Genomic DNA, 20,973 nt, shown 5'->3' with positions numbered 1-20,973 from the left:
TATGAAAATTCATTACTTAGTTTTTTACTGATGTGTTTTTCTAAATGCTTCTGTGATGTACACTGTAACAGGTAAATGAACCATGTGTTTCCTTTTGGAAGAGACGGATACCGTGCACCATATTTTCCTGGTCTATGGTGTTACTACTTGTGAGTATTTATTTATGAATTAATTTGAAGTATATAGGTGTGTACACTAAAGTTATGTGAACATTTAAGATTTCAGATTTAAAGAAGAACCAATTTTGAGAACAGTGAAGTTTAAAAACAGGTTCAATAGGTAATGAAGACTATTTGACACAGTAATGGTATTTGGTATTCAGTGGGAATGAGAAATTTATCTATATACAGGAATATGTATGTATGTGTACTTAATTATTAAAAATTATTAATTTGGGAAGGGATGTATGGATCATCAGAAAAGTTGAATCAAAATATAAAAATTGTATTTTCAAGCTGACAACTCGGGACTCTTAAAAAGTAAACAAACTATTTTGTCCCCACTAAAATTGATAAGTACTGTAGGCATGGAGTTAATAGAGGGATTTATAATAAGCTTAAGAAAATAATACAGACATTACTTGCAGCTGTATTTATTTACTTTGTTAGAGTCTTGACAATACAGGCTCTGTATTTTGATTCATGTTGGTTCTTTATTTTTCTGACAGTCTAGAATGAGTTTTAATTATATTGTTACTTAAGTTGTTGTTTTTTTTTTCATTTATAGAGAATACATTCTAAACTTGACAAATGCATGTGAATTCATTTGAATGCTACACATTTTATAACAGTTTACTGTTGCTTATGCTTTGTGTTCCACTCATCCACCACATATTAAAAATAAATAACAAATGTGCAAGAGAGAATAAACATACTTAGTGGTATACGCTGTAAGAAACAAACTGTAAAGTTGTTCTCAAAGGACCATTGTGAAGACAAAGATTGTTTGATCACAAATTTAATGACTAGCTTCCATCAGCTTGTACTATTATATAACAAAAGATGAACAGTAACAAAGGAATCTCATCAGAATGGAATAATGTTCCTTTTAATATAATACAACAAAGGTAAGTGCAACATAAACATACACAGTCACATGCTTACTTTGATAGGTTTACATAACAATATGTTTGTTCTTCAACAGCCTGCTGTGTACAAGTGTTTGTTAAAATAAGGCAACACAAATAATTCATTCAGTGTCACACTTTGCTAAATTGTCAATTATCAATAACATTTACTACCACTACCTATTTAAAATTACAATAGCTATATGAAAGAGTAATATATACAGTGGTAATAAATACTGAATATGTACTTGTGACTTTTGCTAAGTACAAAAAACAGTAGAAAGAATTACCGATGTGATATTGAATAGTGACATCTGTTATGGTAATCATCCAGTGTCAAACACCTGTTGAAATATTGCCAGGGAAATAAACTTGAGTAATAATGAACAACAGTGGCTTGAATAACAATATCCGACATCAGAATCCTCTAATTTTGTTGTGTCTGTTTCCAATAAAAACACTAGAAACTGCACAAGCTGTAGTTCCCAACTAATGCACATACTGGACTTTTTGATAGCTAAAATGAAGGACTTAGAAAATTTCACAGCATGACATAATTAAGGATGGGAAGTAAGTTCAAAAGTACTGTCAGTTTCTTGCAGAAATCTCAGTGGAGTCCTGTAACACAATAAATATCATTTGAAATAATTTTATAGTGGAATCAAAATGGTTATTTGTGGCTTGAGTTAAGCTGTCAGCAATAGATCTACAGTTTTGTTTGCTTACATTTTTTGTAATCCCTATTTGTGGATTTTAAATACCTAGTTTTAATTTTCTGCTATGTTAACTTTTTTAATGCACAGCAATGAAAAAATATGTATTTAGAATGAAACACGACCCCCACTAGGCACGTATAAAATTATTCCAGTAGAAAAGCAGCTCTTTCAAATAAAACAAGTGTGTTTAAAACATTTCTTTAAATAAAGATTTGTGTCTTTTGAAGTAATTATTTATCAAGGTTTTGTGTGAACTTGTTTAATGTGAGTCCAATATAACATGAGTCCACTCAGAACAACGTTGCATCTGTTATGTACTTACAACCACATAAAGCATCTTTCACTGAAAAATAATTAATTTTTTAAGTAAGTCATGGACATTCATAGCATTCCATATAGCATAACTGTCTATGTTGTGGTTGAAAATGCTCGGTCGATGTTGCTGTAGTTTTGTGTAACAATAACATGAATAAAAATAATACGATTAAGTAAGGAAATTTTAACTTTGTCTCAACAATCATGTATTTCGCTTATTATCAATCTTTTGGTGTTCCAATCTATTAACAAGAAAGGTTTTCAGTGGTGTTTCAAGAATGAGTCTACTTTTAAAGGTTTTCTTTACCCAAATGATTAGAGATCACTCAAAGGCTTAATAGAGATATCCTAGTACAACAGGTGGTACTGTTTTGGAGTGAGGCTGCATTCTTAAAATAAGATGATTTTTATAACTTCATGGTCATTGATTTTTGGTTCTATGTTTAAAGTAAAATTGTTTTAAAAAGATGTACTTTGTAAACTTGGGAGGGTTTCTTATTATTTTCAGTGAATCCAGTTTTCAATTTTCTGCAATATAGTGTTCGAGACAGTTATTTCTCATTATTATGTCTCCACAGAGAGGTGTACTGTATTTCTAGATGCCTGGTATGGGTATTAAATCTTTTATTAAAATAAATTAGAGAACAATGTTTCAACCTTCTTTGGTCTTCAGGTTAACAAAAAGAGTTTTAATACCCATACCAGCCATCTTGAGATACATTTTTTACTTCACGTGGGTTCTTCATCATCATGAGAGAGATGTAGTTTTTCTCTTGTTTCATCTTCTTCCAAACCCTTTTCAGTCAACTGCTATACCTACATATCTTGACAGATTATCTTGAAACTTGGTAGGGTCATACTTTGGTCCAATATGTCCAGTCAGTATTTTCTTTTTTTTTTATTTGAGCATTTTTAAGGGGTCAGATGTCAAACAATCCAAAAATATATATTTTGGGCTCTTGTGTGGTTATATTTATAGCAGTTTAGAAGACAACTGGCACAAATGTAAATATTCAAACAAATAAACAAAGCTGTTGACTGGATAGCAGCACGTATATCATAAAGTTGCATTTGATACAATATTTAAACATCTATTGCACATGATCACGAAACTTCATTCAGATTTAATGTGAAATAAACTTTTGTTTTCACAAGACAAATCATAGCTGGTTAATTTAAAAATGTGTAACTAGAGGTCTTACAAAACTAATTGGATATGTGTATAAAGTATAAGTATTACAGTTTCAAATACTTTACTAGGTTTATGTGATTGTCAGATTGATTCATGTGGTAAAATAACAAGTAAGTGATTTGATTTTGTTTACAAAGCCTATTTCATACTGAAAGTTGTCCAGGATAGCTCAATATGCATCTAAAAATATGTACAACCCCATAGCTTTGGGGGAAGAGGGCTAGGTGGCTTTTAAAACTCCAGCTAATATATATATTTCAGTGAAATGTTCACTGAAAACTCACCCATGTTTATCCTCAAGTTTATCAAGTGAAATTTCAATTATAATATTTTTGTCTGTTCATTTGCAGGTTTTTTCTTTTAATAGTTGGTTGATATTACATTAACAATTATTCGTGGAGAACAGAAAAGGCTGAAAGAGTTTAGTGTTGCAGTCTTCTCACACAATAAAACTTGAGTTTGAAGATTTATATGTAAATTAGATGGCCTATATATCAGTCAGTCTGCAAAACTTACTAAATTCTGTAGCAATTCTGAAAATGAAAGTTAAACATGAAAAACTATTGATCCATATTTTAGAACTTGTTTTACACTCAACAAATTTATTTTTAGTTCCTTGCATTCATCAGTGATATGATTCCAGATTATAATATTACTCTTTATCATGCTAATACTTACATTGACTTTTCATGTGAAACAAGCCATTTTATTTTGATCTTTAATTTTTACTTTTAAATATTTGCTAGAACATGTCTTTATAAATAAAAGTTATAGGCAGTGAACCAGTCATTTTTGTAACTATCTATGGTAAACTTAATGATTAATGTTATGAAGTAGTTTCTTTAGTTAAAACTTGGATATTCTTCACAAGTATAAAATATAAAACATTGCCTGAGGAAGTATCTCAAGTCTTAATTAGTTACAGCATTCCTGTTTCACTATGACGTAATTTTTTGTGTAACTTTGTTGATGTGATAAAGAGATCATCATATCAAAGTAGTGAAATATAAAATTATAGCAGTCTGATGAGCAACGTTACAGTAATTACTCAACCATGAAGTTATATTAATGTTTACAGTCTGTACAAAGTGACCTGTATTGGCTGTATTTGTGTAAACTAGTATTTTGTAAAATAGTCACAACTGAGTTATAAGTTATAAAAAGTTCTTAAATTTAATTTATCTTAAAATACAGAACAGTAAATAAAGAAGTAGAGTAAACAATAATATTTTCTAGTTTTGAACTTTTTTTACTCATTTGGGGCTTGACTCAGTACTGAATATCAAGTCTCATAAAATTTTACAGTAAGATGTGAAACAAAATGATATTTTAAATTTAGCATGTGTACATTTCAAAATAACAAAAAGTCATAAATTACTATATCAGTACCTTAGAATTGCACTATAATTTATAAAACTGTAACTTAGCTCTGTTTGAGTCATATTCAAAAGTAAGTGTACATAAGCAAGTGCTTCCAAAATGTCAAGAGGTAGGTAGGGGCACTGAGACTAATTCAGTAAATGCAGCAAGCAGAAAAGATGGGAGATTCAATTTTCCATATTATAAGTTCTCAATATCAGTAATTTGAGCTCCTAACTCAGAAGAAACTATAGTCTTGGTATTTGGACATCACAAACTCTAATTTGAGCACATCATATAATGCATAAAACCTGATATTTAGATTTTTTTTTTTCAATATTCACTTTTAAGTTAAAAATTTAACTGATATATAATACTAAAATTTGAATTATAATTTCCAATTTAAAACCAAACTCATTTGTTTTGAATTTCCAGCAAAGCTTTACGAGGGCTATCTGTGCTAGACATCCCTAATTTAGTAATGTGAGACTTGAGGGAAGGCAGTTAGTCATCACCACCCACCACCAACTCTTGGGCTGCTCTTTTACCAGTGAATGGTGGAATTGACCATCACATTTAACACCCCCACAGTTCAAAGGGCCAGCATGTTTGTTGTGATGAGGATTCAATTTCTCAATGCACGGGTTACAAGTTAAGTGTCTTAACCACCTGATTTGAAATTAGTGTTTTGAAGAAAATGTTTAATGAAATATTTTGTGGTAAGTAAATTTTTCTTATCCAGCTTTCATCATTGAGTCATAGAAATTGAAATGAATGTTATGATATTATGCCATTCAGTAGACATGTGGTATCAGAATGTGTATTTTCACCACCCCAGTTTCAAACTTCCAAAAGTAGTATGTAAAGTATGTTTTTTTATGTAACCATTTTTAAATAATATAAAATCATAAGTTATTTTATCCATACTGTAAAATTCCATTGTATTAATCATTTTTATTAAGTAAACTGTATCTGGTCTAAAAACAAAAGCTTTTGAACATGACACTTTCTTCATAAACTATAACAACAACAACAAAAAGGCAAGTTTACTTGTGAATACACTGTGCAAAGCCTGAGAAATTGTGCAGGAGGAAGTGTTAACTTTTTGACTGGTTATGCTGATTTCTCCAAGCCAGTTCACTTGGCTGTGGTTTTGCTAGATAGTAGATATAGGGATAGTTGGAATCTCCTTAATCCATTCATGCACGTCACTAATCAGATGACGAAACATTTGGCTAATCATTGAAATTAAATTTCCAAGTACCCATGGTTTATTCTCTTCAGAAAGCACACTAGCTGAGCCAGCACTCAGTTTATTAAACTAAGCTTCAGATTGACCTGAATGTGTGGTATTCAAGTACAGTAATGCCTATCATACAGTTATAAGTAGCTGCAAAATACAAATCCCTAAATGTTTTGCACAGAATTATTTCAAACATGAACAGTAAGAAATCCCACCTAATATTGTGCAATCACCAAAATAATCATTACTCAAACATTAAAACTAAGTCTCCATCCAACTACTGTCTTATAGGTTTCTTAGGACTACAACAGGCTCATGGAGAATTGAACAAGAAGATGTGTAGATAGAGATGAAATCAATAACTTCAATACATATTCCACACTGTTAATTCTAACTCTGAACCTAGTGCACTGTACTACAGTCCATTTCACAGTAAGGAAGTACTAATTATTGTAATGATATAAAATAGTCTCACTTCAGGATGACATGACAATAAAAACACAAGTGTTACAGCACAATAGATACAGCGTATAACGTTTGCCTAAAATAAAAGATCAGTATTCATATAAGACTTGCATCTGACTTACATAGATACTTAAACTGCATTTAAAAACAGAAAATGTAACATACTAAATAAAATAAGCAAAAAGATTAAAAAATGTTTTGTGTTAAAACTATGAATCAAAACCAATTTATGAAAAACAATTAAAATTTATCATACATCTGGAATGGCTGCTGCAGACCTACTACATGCAGTGAAATATTAAACTACTTATGTACGACCAAACTGCTCCCAAAAATAATTTTCTGATCATGACTTCATCAGTAACTAAAACAGTAAAAACCACTATTCGTGTGAACCTCAACAGACACAATTACAATGTTAATCATAAACTGGATTTTTTTATAAATCTTTAAATCATTATGATGTACAAGCACACAGAGATGAACTGAAAACTGCTGAGAATTATATATATGATATTGATGAAATAACTTTGTTGAAGACCAGTATTTTGTAGAATACAATCACATTTCAGTTGTAATGCAGTACATTTTATGTATATTTATACATATTATTATTATTACTGTCTACAAATAAATCTTGAAATATCAATTACTTATCATAGAGCACAGAACATTAAGTAAAGAAATACAGGAAAACAATGATGTTTCCTTCTCAATGAATGTGTACTTTCCACAGTTTGCTAAGCCTTGTCACATTTTACAACTGAAGTATGTAAAATATTTTTCTTGTTTTGTGTACACATATTGATATAAAGAACATCATAGGTTATATTTAAGTACCACAGATTTCTAGTGTAATTAATAATTCTTATTAATTAAAATGTATTTATGTCTAAAAATATTTTTAAACATCATTCATCTCACCTTTCCTTGTGAGTCTACAACAACAAAAAAATGGATCTACCCATGAAGACACTTTTCAAACCTAAAATACCATGTAGGTAAAAATTCTGAGCTTTCAATTGGTTATAAACATTTCATAGAACAAAGTAAGAATGTGTAAACAATCATTTGCAAAAACTAAAGAAATAGACAGAATTAACTTTTTTGATTTTCTTAAAATAGTAATATTTCAGAAAATAGATAAGAAAGGAGGTTTTTTTATTTTATATTCTAGCTTGTCAAAATTTGTTAATTTAAATTTCTATTTGTGAAAAAGTATAAACTTTGCCTTTGGACATCAGAAATATAATTTAAATAAAGAAGCATGTAGTATAGTACATGACAAACAAAATTTGATATTTAGGAATTTGTTTTAATATTTATTTTAAATTAATTAATTATTGTGTACTATTACATTTGAATTACATGCTACAACATATCTTCATAAAATAATGGTTCAATAAAATTTTGAATGTAAATCTACAAATGTGATAACATCCCCTGACCCCTACACATAGTAGTAGGGTTAAGAAGGTGTAAAATGAAACAAATACAATTACTAGTATAAAATGATAAATAACCAGAAACAATACTTAAAGATTATATATGCTATTACACTGTTGTAACATGGATTGTGAAAGCACTGTCTTCATATACTGTATGGTTTATGGAAAACATGCATGAAAGAGTGGTGTGCTTTGGACATGAAAGCTTTCTAATTGCATCTTTGCAAGGGCAATAATGCTGCAGACATACAAAATTTGGTTTTGGTAAATACCAACAAAATCATGTCAACAATAAAGAAGGGTACATAATAGCAGTAACTTTGTTGTTCAACATCATAATACTCTTGTATTAATGCACCACATATAGGTGTGTGAATTTCTACACATTGCATGTGGCATTTAGAGCATAATGAAAGCTGATCACTAAATTGTTACTGACTAGTCATAGCGTATCATTAGTTGAAATATATCATGCAGACTCTCCCTTCAGTGTCACACAAAGAGGGATATCTATGAATGGGTTAACATTCAAAGAGTCATATCCATAGTTTCATGAAATAGTTGTATTGTACTTTATACTTCCTTCTATATATGAAACTTTATTGTTGTAAGATGTAGAAGCTACTTCTCTGAATACTTGTAATCTGATTTGATGAGTGATCAACTAAAGAGAGGGAATGGATATGGTCAGATTTATATGATTGCTAGGCAGAGTTAGCAGCAGTGCTTGTGGAACTTGTACACGCTTGGAGCATGGTTTCATTGTATTTTTTAAAATTAAAGTTTGATGAAGGTAAGCTATATTGCCCACGTTAAGCAAGAATAAATTTGTGTCTAAGAGAAATAATCTCAGGTTAAAAGAACAATGGAAAGCATCCAAGAATCATTATAAATTTGTACTGGCACATCTGTCTTAAGTAATGTAGTACTAATATTAAGAGTCATATATTGGTTATTTACCTTTTTCTAAATTTGAATCAGGAACAGCAAGATAGTTGTACTATATTTTCTATTCCTTTTCTTTGTTATGTAGAAAATTAAATTTGATAACGGTGTGTTAGCTAAGATGTTATCATTTTTATGATGTGCATAGTTTATAGTGTACATTCAGGTAGATTTGATTAGTATGTAGCTTACCTAGTTGCAGCCAACAGTAAATAATATTCCACAGTTTTGAAATATATATGGATGAGTGCAAAGTGAATTGTTTTAATTTGACTGTATACACAATGTGTAGTTATTCTCAATTTACTGAATATATAACAACCACGTATATACCTTTTCATAACTTGTAATGACTACATACACTACTGTGTACAGTATTTTGCTCGTGATTATGTAGTTCAGACTGTATAACTTTAAAAATAAAATTCCAAGACAGACATGTATGTAGTTTAAAGTTTAAAATCACCTGTATTATGGTTATCTATTTATTTTCATTTACCTCTACACAAACAAATTGTACGTTCTTCAGATATTTACAACAATGTCATAACAATAACTTGACACGCATAAATGTACAGTTATAGTAATGTTGTCTTACATGACATAGTGATGACGAGAAACCCACTTGTTGAGAAATTTATAACAAAACGGCTCGTTTGGGCTGAGAAAACACTTTACATAGAAGAGCGAACAACGTTTCGACCTTCTTCGGTCATCGTCAGGTTCACAAAGAAAGAGGTAACTGACCGGAAGCTGACCACATGTTTGAAAGGGGTTGTGTAACTGTGTGTCGAAATGTAGAGGGCGGTATTAGATGTTTGAATATATAATTTTATTTATTATATTAATATAGGTATAAAGGCGTTCCTTTATATTGGTTTATTTTGGGTTTAAGTTGTTGTATAAGTAAGGCTTCTTTAATTTTACGTTTGTTTATGTTTGTTTCTTTATTTAGTATTTGAGTGTTTTCTATGGTTATGTTGTGTTTATTTGACTTGCAGTGTTGGAAAACGTGTGAAGGTGACTTTTATGTTCTTTGAATCTGGTTTCCATTTTCTACTTGTTTCTCCAATATAGAAGTCGTGGCAGTTATCACATTGTATTTTATAAAAATGTTGGTGTGGTGTTTGTCAGTGTAGTTTTACATAGTGTAGACCTCAGTTTGTGCGGGTTTTGAATAAATTTGGTATTAATTGAATGTCATATTTTGTTACTAATTTTGCCAAATGTTGGTTATTTGTTTGCTGATGTCGGGAATATATGGTATACAGCAGTATATGGTTTCGTGGTTTTTTGATTCGTGAGCTGTATTTACTTTAGTTGGTTGATTTTGCTTTCTGTCTAGGTGTGTTTGTATAATGTTTCTACGGTTTGTGGAGGAAACTTATTGATGTTGGTGAAGTATTGTTTTATTTTGTCTAATTCATCGTTAATTTTATCTGGTGATATAGTTTTATGGCTGTGTTTATTTGGTTTCTTAGTATGTTGACTTTTGTTTTGTTTTAATTTTTTTTCATTGTGCTTTTGCTGTTTTTTTACCTCATGAATTGTTTGTACTGTCTTACTGTATGGGTATTGTAGTTAGTAATTTAGTCTACATATTGCTTGCTGCACATGAAGAAGTGCCTGCTTCAAGTTTATCCATTTAAGAACTTTAAAGATTTATACTGAATACTATTCTGTTTTTTCTCAAAGTTTTTATTGTGACATTAAATGAATAGCAGTAAACCTTGTTAAACAGTTAACTTTCTTATAATTCTATATTTAACTGGAAAAGAAAAGCTATGCAAATTTTACATGACTTGAATCTTGATTGCCCAGGAATTAGTTAAAATGTTAAAAATAAATTGGGACAAAATTGAGATTTTGTGTTCAGAACAAGATTTAGTGTTAGCATAACTGTATTTTTCTTCTTTACAGAACTATAAGATTTTAAGCCTTTTTGACTGTGTGAATGGCCTTCAAGTTCAACTTTCCAGCTCCTTGTCGTCATGTCAGTGATGCTGAACAAGATTAATGTGAAGAAACCTGTGAAGGAAGAATCTGTCCATCAGAAGGAAAAGTACCAATAAACAGTGGAGGTGAAACTATGGGGGTAGAGGTGTCAGTCACTCCACAGCAAGTACACGTTTGTCCATTTCCTTTTTTTTCAAACATTAAATTTCTTGAAGTGAGCTAAACATACATAGTGAAGCTCCTACAGTAACATCTGGAGGACATTATAAAGGCAGGGGATCAATAAAATGGGGTCTTACTTTTTAAGCAATCTGATGCAAAACCGTTTATGAGGGAGGGGTTACAGAAGGCTGTGGATTTCCTCTACTCCATATGGGTTGATCGATGTAGATCTCTTATTCTTTTCTGTCAATCTTGCAAACCCTTTTAAAGTGTAAAATTGAACAGCAGTTTTTTTGTATATCAACATTTAATATGTGTATATGTGTCAATTATTTTTAAAGCTGACATTTGTATTTCCAAGCTCACAGCAGGCAAGGTCTAATTATGGACAGTGTTTTATAATGGGGAAAAGAGCACTTTTGGAGCATAAGAGGAGAAAGACAGGTACATTAGTTCACCCATCCACCTCCATTGTTTGTGTTATTGAGCTCCTATTAAAAACCAAACTATCAAATGTCTTGTGATGACTGAAATTTTGTTCTAGAAGGCTCTGTGCCTTATTGTGAGATAAGAAATAGAGTACTTTTAGTAATTATTTTAAGTATAAAATGAAAGAACACATTTGTTTAAAACTGTTATTGTGTTATGACAATTACATAAATTCAAAATGCTTTATATGATTGGGTGAATATCACCTAGATTTTACATGTGGAGAGAAAATTGTAGTTACCAGTTCTTATGTTGCTAGGACCCTCATGAGATGTTTGTTAGCATTATAAGCATAACATCAAAGCTTAAAGTGATATGGGATGTTGTTGTTTTGTTTTTTTATAGGTACTATAAAACAACTCTGCTGTCTCAAAACTGTCTTCGGTCTACACCAAATATCTTACTCTCTTTCTTTTCCTTTTCATTCAAGTGCAAATGGTAAGATACAACACAAAGTAACAGTGAAACAAAGTGCATCCAACAGATGCATACAGGTTTTCAGTAAGGAGTCTAATTAGTATATCCACTGCTGTGAATAGTAGTTAACAACTGTTGGCTTCTTGGAAGGGTAAGGTTCAATAGCCAGTGCAATAAATACTTCCTGGATAGAGGAACTACATTTCTCTTCTTAAAATGTCATGTAAGAGGGGGATAGGAACAAAAGAAATGAACCCTTTCATTACAGACTCGCTGTGTGTGACTTTGTTCATAATCATCAGTTTCCACACTGTAACTTTTAAAATGATATGTGTATCTTCACAAAATCTGACTAGCTTTCTGTAAATATTACTAGTATTTTGTATACAAAAAAATTCAAAGTTTTGATCAAGTATTTTCACTAAAATTAAGTTATCTTTTGAAATTCAAGAATTGTTCAAACTGGTCCACTTTCTCTTTTCCTCCTCTTCAAAAACTGCATTACAACAAACTTTAAGTGTTTTCAATCAATGGCAAGTAGTGTAGTGACTAAAATATATAAGTTCAGTGTTATAAGATAGAATACACTGTTTAATGTAAGTAGTGTAATTTATTTTGTGAGTTAATATTTCATGACTGTTTTGTTTCACAGTAAGAAAGTTGAAAGCAGAAGGTTATTGAAAGTTGTGTAATTGATATTAAGGCTACAGAGATTTCTAGAATGCCTCAATGCAAGAAATAAAAAGTGTCAACAACCATACAAAAGACCACAGAGTAGGAAGTGAGCCAAAAGTAAAACCAAGGAAAAGAGAGTTTCAGTCAGATAGAAGTTAGAAAATGTGAAATGAATCATTTAAAATAGAGAAAAATAGTTTGGCTTGTCAACTGCATTTTAAACCAATTGAATTTGGCCAAAATGGATTTTTGTCAAGAAGAGAACCATGCAGTATTTAGATCCAGTTGTGATACACGTAGTGTGAAGAATTTGTCATGTTTCACTTGTTTTGAACATATTTTAGAATAAGTGGAATGCATGCTGTTCATTTATTTTGAATTTATCTCCAAAAAAGTGGCAAACATCCACTGTAAAGAATCCTTAGTCCAACACACAAATTTAAATTATTATATACAATATTTAAAAGTGCGTTTTTAACTGAAATGAAATCAGAACATTGGAAAAATTGTGGTTCTTCAAAACTCTGTAGGAGTGGGTGTGCTTTTAGGTCTAATGCACCAGTGTCCAACTGTATTTCATAGTCACCCAAACTGTTTAAAATGTGTTAACATTTTCACTTTGAGGCAAAAAAATTAACTGTGTTTTTAAAGATGGGTAAAAATACATAGTAATGTTTTCAATTATTTATTAAGAAAATTAATTATACAAAAAAATAGGTGGTAGAAGTAAAGCACCAGTTCACCACAGGTCAATAGCTGTTTTGGCATGTGGCAAGCGGTGACCATGTTGGACACCATAGGTCTGAGAGATCTAGAGCAGGTGAAAACAATACTCTTTTCTCTCTTCACATGTTGTCTGAGAAAGAAGGAAAATAACTTTCTAAATCCTGTCTTGATTTGTTGAAGGTAGAATTAGGTGGTGTACAGATACTAAAAACCTCATTGCTATATTGTGTATATATACAAAACACAAAAATCTGTGTCTGTCTCTTGTTCCATTATCTAACTAATCCAGGTTCACTGGACCAGTCTTAACCAAACTGTGTATAATGTTTTCAAGGGAGCAAAAACAGTAGTGCTTTCAATAGATGACTATCCTTCTTAATGAGGGTAAATGTGAAGATAATTCGGAAGTGGCCATGCTAATGGATGGTTCCTAACTCCTCCACCCCATTATTGCTGTTATTGAACACTTTGATTGAGTTAACATCAATTATATTCATCGATGCACAGAGCACACAAACATTTAATATATACATCTCGAAGACTGTGCTTGGCTCTCTTTGGAGGAATTAAATGAACAAAGATGACTGCCTTTGTTACAATAATGCATAAACTGAGATGAAGTTTCTATTTCAACAGCCACCATAAGGCTGGTATGAAAAGCTGTTGTTTGAGTTGTAATTTCTTACTTTGACCTGTCTGTAAGACACTTCTGTAGCCATTGGTTTTCTATTAAATAATCATGTGAAACACTGCAGAAAGATGTGATGAGCTGGGTGTTGAAAGCAGGTAACAGAATGCACCCCTACTGACATTACAATTGATACTACCTCTTTCTACAGGGTCATAATGACCATTATACAGTCTAGTAAATGAATTGTATGAAAATCAGGATTTTTCTCATTTATCATATCTTTCACCTCCAGATTTTGTTTAAGTTCATGTACAAATGAAGGAAAGGTACCTCAGCTTGATAAATATGAAACATAAAATTTTGAGTTATTTTTATGATTCTAGCTCAGAACTTCTTACTAGGGCACGTGCTAGTTGACTTCTAGGTGTTGCTGTACCTAACATGAGTCATCACAGATGGTATCTGCTGCTTCATGGGATAGTTCACCAGGTATCAACTTGAGTGTGAATTTGTATTATTAATGGATCAAAAGTAATATGTTCTTCTGGGTTATTGCCATCTAAGTTGATTGGCCAGCTACAAGGAGAACATAAATCATGTAATTAGTTTCTGTTTTGAAAGAATTGTGACCTGTAAAGTGCAGCATTTTTATCTAGGTATGTGTTGAGTCTGAAGTGCATATTTTAATAATATTTTTCCTTTTGAGTGTGTTTTAATTTTCATTCCATTTGTCAATTTTATTTTGCAAAGTGGTAAACATGCGAACTGATTATAGATTATCAAAAAGTTAGAACTTGTGTTTGGTAAAGTCCATGTTCTTTATAATGTATTATTTTCTCACACTAATCTTCCATCTCAATAAATCATCAAGTCTGTCAGTATGCAGGGTGTGGATTACACGAATGCCTCTATTTTTGTAAACTACAATAATTAATCACATCAGTACTTCCAAAGTTGATTTTTCATACTATGGATCTCTGATAAAGCTGTTTAAAGTTTATTTTATATAGCCTTGACAGAACAAATGGGGGCATCTAGTCAACTGTAAAAGTGTTATCAAAGTAGCCATTATTCTAAACCAAAACATATATGGTTAAGGTGGAATAGAATACTCTTCATCCCTACCATGTCTTGTATTGAGTGAATCAGTATGGTTTGCATTTGAAAATAGGTCTTTGTGGTCATCCATTGCATTGTTTCAAGTGTTGTTGTTCCTTCAGACTCTCCATTGTGTTTTATGCCCTCACTTTTCTTCTAATGAAGATTGATAGCCCTCATTACATTCCAGTTTTCCCATAAGTACCACATCTTTCTTATCTGGGTGAAATGTATACCTGGCTCAGTCTCCCACATCAGTTTTCCAAATTTGACTTTCTTGTCTTCAGGTGTGTCCTCTGGATGGCTTTGGAGGATGCTTCTTTCCTTCCCTCAAACTGTTTCTTCCACCTATTCAATGTAAGATTCTTGCTATATGATGATATGACATAATGCACTGTATTGGAAGTTGTAATTCACCTAAACTGTAAATGTATTTCTGGAAGGTTCTTACCAAATTTCACACTTCCCATCTTACCTCTTCATTAAAACCTGATGCTTCCAAATTCTAAGAGAACTCAAAGTGATATCTGGTAGAATTGAACAGATGAAGTCATAAGCAAAATGAGAATACCTTACTTTATTACTGATGGAGGGTTGTTACATGATAATTTTAATGAATAATTTGCAAACAAGAGGAGGCAGAAACTTGTGATATGCTTGAAAACAAGATTTACAAAAAGATGGCAGCATTGAACAAGAATATGTATTGATGTAAAAGGATTGTTTGTTTGTTTTATAATTTCGTGAAAGCTACATGAGGTCTATCTCCACTAGCCATCCTTAATTTAGCAGTGTGAGACTAGAGGGAAGACAGCTAGTCATCACCACTCACTGCCAACTCTTGGGCTACTTCTCTACCAGTGAATATTAGGATTGACTGAAACATTAGAAGGCCCCTACAGCTGAAAGGGTGAGCATGTTTGGTGTGATGGGGATTGGAACTAGCAATCATCAAATTACAAGTTGAGGGTCTTAACTGTCTGGTTATTCTAGGCCTGTGTAAAAGGAGATAAGTACTTATTGGAAGTTAATTTTTAGTACAGAAAATTATAAATATCACAACAATTTTATAGAATATGTGATGTAGATTAAAAATAAATATGCAGGTTAATCAGTCTGTAGAATGGTATTCCTGAAGTATTGAAAATATGATTCAAATTATAAAATTTAGTAATTTTGAATAATTAAAACATCTAACACATTTATGACTTGCAAAGGAAAAAAAAAAATGTAGTGTCACAAGCTGGTAATTTGATTCACCCAAAAACAGCTTACATCAATAAGGGTTTATGTTCAGTTGTAATTATTTCAGTCCCAGCAAAAATAGTTGCATAACTCAGAAAGTGTTAAAAATGTGTAACTAAATAATTGTACATTTTGATTTAAAGAGGAGATATGACAAATTATGAAGAGTAAAATAACAGTGTAGAAATACATTATTTCCAAGGAACTTTCAAAGTGTGATCACAGTAATGGTTACAAGGTTTATAGATCAAAAAATTCCCTAGTGTTATTACTATTGTAAGGATTAAAACCATACATTTACTAAAATAGATTAATTTCTGCATATAATCTAAGCAGAACTGTTGTATTAAATATTCGAAACTAACATCATATTATGAGGACATCGTGAATGTAACAGCTGCACACACTTCCAAAAGGTTATTAATATAACTTGGAGGGACGGTGCTTACTTGTGTGAATATAATGCACCATTTATTTTTTATCAGTATCTTAGAGTAGAATTCATATAATTAAAAAGTAACTGTGCACAATTTTCTAACTGCTGTATAATAAACATACAAGGAAAGTATACAATTTTATCACCTTACAAAAATATAAGACTAGAAACATGTGTTAATCCATTACTTTTCAAAAGGTACAATAATTTTATAAGTAGCATGTGGTAATATGTTCACGTTGTAGCACATTACAAATTCTAATGATACTTTTATTGTTTCAGTGGTTCAGGAACTATCTACACAGCCATAGTAACTGCTACTGGGTTTTAAGTTGCAATTAAAGAGATCAATGAAAACCAGGAAAAGAGCTTATCGTCACCGAACTTATAGTGGTGGACAAAAGTAAACATCCAAACCATCGTCAACTATTTGGTTAGCTATCTTGTTGGTGATGAGCTTTGGGTTAGTCTTATTAATGTTACATTTTAGTTAATTTTTGTATTTTTAATCTTACCTGTTATAAATTGTATGCTAACATATTGTCTTTATTTAATTAAATGGTCAATTTCAAGCAATTTTACAAGTTTAAGAATATTTTTGCATATCACTCTCACAGGTTTGCTTTGTTTAAATTGTAGTTGTAAGTAATACGTTACAGTTTTAATGTGGGAGTTTGCAGCCACATTTGGTTCTGACATAATGACTTTTTCAATTTATTCCATATATAAATAACTTTGAAATAACTTTATATATTTCTGTTCTAAGCTTCTACCAGTATGTTATCTCCAACCAGCACTCTTTAGTTTTTATTATGCTTGTTTCAACTTCTTTATATGTACGTGTGTTATGTACATGGTTGTTGAAATTATTTTATTCAAGAAAGGTTGAGTTTGTTAAATTATTTGCAGCTTATACAGTACTCTCAAATGTAGCATTATTTACAAAACTGTAAACATTATTTAGTGTGTAATGCAATAAATATTAAATTTTCAGTCTCTTACACAAAATACAATCCAGTGTAATCTTTTATAAATGTTGGGAATCAGATTACAGCATTGGCATCTAAATTAGAGTTAATTTTGTAAGGCTTACTAGTAGTTATTTCTGTTTTCTTTTCTTTTGCATGATAACTTTATTGCCTGGTTGACACTTGGCATTGGTTGGTTCCAGAATTAATAAAAAGGAAAAAGTACGGACCAGAGGTTTACATCTGGTTCCTTGGTATTTCATCAGAAAAATTCTGACATGGTAAGTGTAGGTAACCAATACTTACAGCCAAGGAATAAGAGTTGATTGAAGTTCAATTTTCTCCTTGTTTTGGGTATCTTGCATTTTTCTCTTTTGTGAATTGTTTAAGTTTTAAAAGTTACAAGTCTATGAAATTAGATGGAAAGTTAAATACTTTGGTGCAACAATAATATAAAAATGTGATTTTATAAATCTCAGAGGGACTTCCAGTCTTTCACCAATAATTTCAAGATCTTTTAATAACTTGGGTGTATTAATGCTTTGCTTTAGTTAAACACAGATATTTCTCTTGTAAAGTTTAATAGTAAAAATTATCATTGTTTCACGAAACCAAAATTCTTAAAAGCTACATTTTTGTATTTTAAAATACAATTGTCTGCTTTGTCCAGAATGTCTTCACCAACCACAGGTAATAGATATAATAAAGACAAAAACAAGAATGTTCACATAATTCAAACATGTAGATGTAATGAAGGTAATAATGAACAGTGGAATGATGACAGCAACACTGAATATTTAACAAGACTATATACAATTACAAACAGTTAATTATTAAATCTTGTGGAGTGTATGATATAATAATCTTTAAAATGCATAAAGTATAGTGTTTTCTGCCACAATATCACTACCATCTTGTTAAACCCCTATAAATAAATAGTAACATGTTAGGTAATTCACTCAGGGTGTTCTGCTACTGTAAAGTTATATTTTGTGGAGATATTTAGACAGTATTAGGGAGTATTATCCAAAGATTTGTACATTCCGATGTCATGGGTGTCAAGTGACATGAGTCAGTAATAGTGCATGAAGCAGATAGTATTTTTGTGTTTTGTAAGTAAGGTATATTCTATCTCTGTAATGCTAGTCTCATTAACAGAATTAGTTATAATTTCTGATATATACAGGGTGAACCAAAAGTAGGTGGACAGTAAAAAAACATTTATTTAGAGATCACGTATGCGTACAACTATATGTAATAAGACAATTATATTAATAAAAATAAAATGTTATTTATTAACGCAAATGCTCAAATTGTTTTCCTTCCTAAAAGAGATTTCCAATACTCTTTTAACACCCATATTCTTTTATCTGTATTTAAAGTATTTGACATTATGGGTTCTATTAACAATCTAAAAAAAGAAAACAGATTAAATTAAAACAAATGTAATTATACAATTGTAATTATATAACACAAATAATATAGTTGCAACATAGTTATAATATACAATTGCATTAATATAACCGATACATAAACCTATTCCAAATGCTGTCCACCTACTTTTGGCTCACCCTGTATAATTGTTTTCATTATATATACATGTATATTTTTATTATCAGAATTATTTTGTGTTGTTAAGTTATTGATTTAGTCATCAAGTCACACTCCTTTTTCAGGTACTTGATTTAATATTAACAAATGGAAACCAAACAATGAAAATAAAGATAACCTGCCTACAGATTTTCAAGACTTTCTAGACAGGTGTCTAGAAGTGGACGTAAATAAACACCACATTGCCTCTGAACTCTTATTAAAGATATGGTATAAATTACTGTTATTTTACTCAGATATTTTGGTTTACTTTGAACCTATTATCTTGATAACATACACCAAAAAGCAGTACCAGTATGTTTAGTTTCATTTAGGCCCATCCTACAGTACTGTGCAAAAGTGTTAGGACAAAGTCAAAAATCAGATTTCAGGCAGCTTTCAAAAAACATCTGAAGATAAATCACAGGTAAAATATCAATATTTTATTATTCTTCACATTTAGTGCAAGAAAAATTTAGTGAGAGTTCAACAAACAGTGAATATTTGTTGTGTCTCCTTTTACTTTAATAACTATGGAAAGTCTTTCAGGCTTTGTTACAAGATGTTTAATCATGGTGTCCTTTGGGAGTTTAGTCAAAATGTCTCTGATACACTCCCATATAGTTTCATTGGAAGTAGCTTTTGGTTTCTCAAGTTTTTGATTTATGAAATTCCAAATCTGCTCATTTGAGATGGGGCTCTTAGGGAACTATTGTATTATTTGAATAACTCCAGTGGCTTATTTCTCAGCTAAGTAATTTCTGCATACGTTGGATGAGTGTTTGGGGTCATTATCCTCTTGGTAGTAGAACTGGGTCTGCCATGATGGATCATGTGCATTGAAATAAGAATCTTTCATCTTTCTTCTGCTGGATGTACAATGTACACTTTGAGTAAACTATTTCAAACTTTGACTTTTCCATCCATATTACTTCTTTTCAATTATCAGCAGTCCAGTTTCTTGTCAATACTTGGAGAACAAAGTAAAGGTTTTTTAACTGCTACATGATTAAATATTCTATCATTATTGGCTTATCTTGATATTGTAGATCTGGACAAATTTCTTTCATTTGGTACATGGTCATTTATCTCATGCTTGAAACCAGTTTTCTTTCTATCCAGAAGGTTGCACAAACTAAGGTACTTAATGCCAGTTTCATTGACTCTAGGTGTTCTGTTTCTTCCCTTCTTATTTTCAAATTTATCTGTATTGTACTCATTATTTGTGGTGTAGTTGACAGTAGTTGGGGAAAATTTCAAGTCTACAACAATTAGATGAAGAGTCCAACAAGCATCACATAAAGTTTTTATGCAAAGTCTCTGATCTACTGACAATTATTTCCTCATTTTGAGTTGTGGAATGATAACGTCATTTGTGTGTTATTACTGTTTTTATCAAGATTTATTTGTGGATTGTTATTAAATTTATTTCTTCTAACACATACTGGTTCAATATGCTAGCTTCTTTCTACATAGTTGAGACATTGCATGTTGTACCATGACATTTATTTCATGCCCTAAATTTTACCACTATATTCATTCAAACAGAACCATTATGACATGTCCAAGGTACAAGCATAGGAAATTCTAAAAACTCAGTGTTCTCACCCTAGCTTGTTTAATTGTTAAAAAGTGATCAATGAATCACTACCATGGCATTGAAATTTACAATCAGTAATAACATGGAAGAATTAGCCCATAAAATGAAAGAATGAAAAGATATTCTTTTGCTCTTACACTTTCACACAGTATTGTACAAAGAGACTAATTAAACAAACTGTATGTGATGTATAATAAGCACTTTTGTTAAAAAGATGTTTTTTATTTTTCA

The 20,973-nt window shown here is 31.0% G+C and overlaps 1 long non-coding RNA gene across 19 annotated transcripts in view; it reads left to right on the top strand.

Annotated features, from left to right (window-relative positions):
- Window positions 1-10: 10 nt before the first annotated feature.
- LOC143243000 (uncharacterized) overlaps window positions 11-20,973 on the top strand; it is a 46,484-nt gene continuing 25,521 nt past the window's right edge. For 3 of the 19 annotated variants that reach the window (XR_013023626.1, XR_013023634.1, XR_013023637.1), the window contains exons 1-5: window positions 11-149; window positions 10,670-10,871; window positions 15,654-15,813; window positions 16,867-17,047; window positions 17,756-17,833. This is a non-coding gene — a long non-coding RNA (uncharacterized LOC143243000). The other 16 variants (XR_013023633.1, XR_013023632.1, XR_013023631.1 and 13 more) reach the window with 16 other exon arrangements.

Source organism: Tachypleus tridentatus, unplaced genomic scaffold (assembly GCF_004210375.1).
Source record: "Tachypleus tridentatus isolate NWPU-2018 unplaced genomic scaffold, ASM421037v1 Hic_cluster_2, whole genome shotgun sequence".
NCBI classification, from domain to species: Eukaryota; Metazoa; Arthropoda; class Merostomata; order Xiphosura; family Limulidae; genus Tachypleus; species Tachypleus tridentatus.
This window is presented reverse-complemented; position numbering and strand designations above follow the sequence as displayed.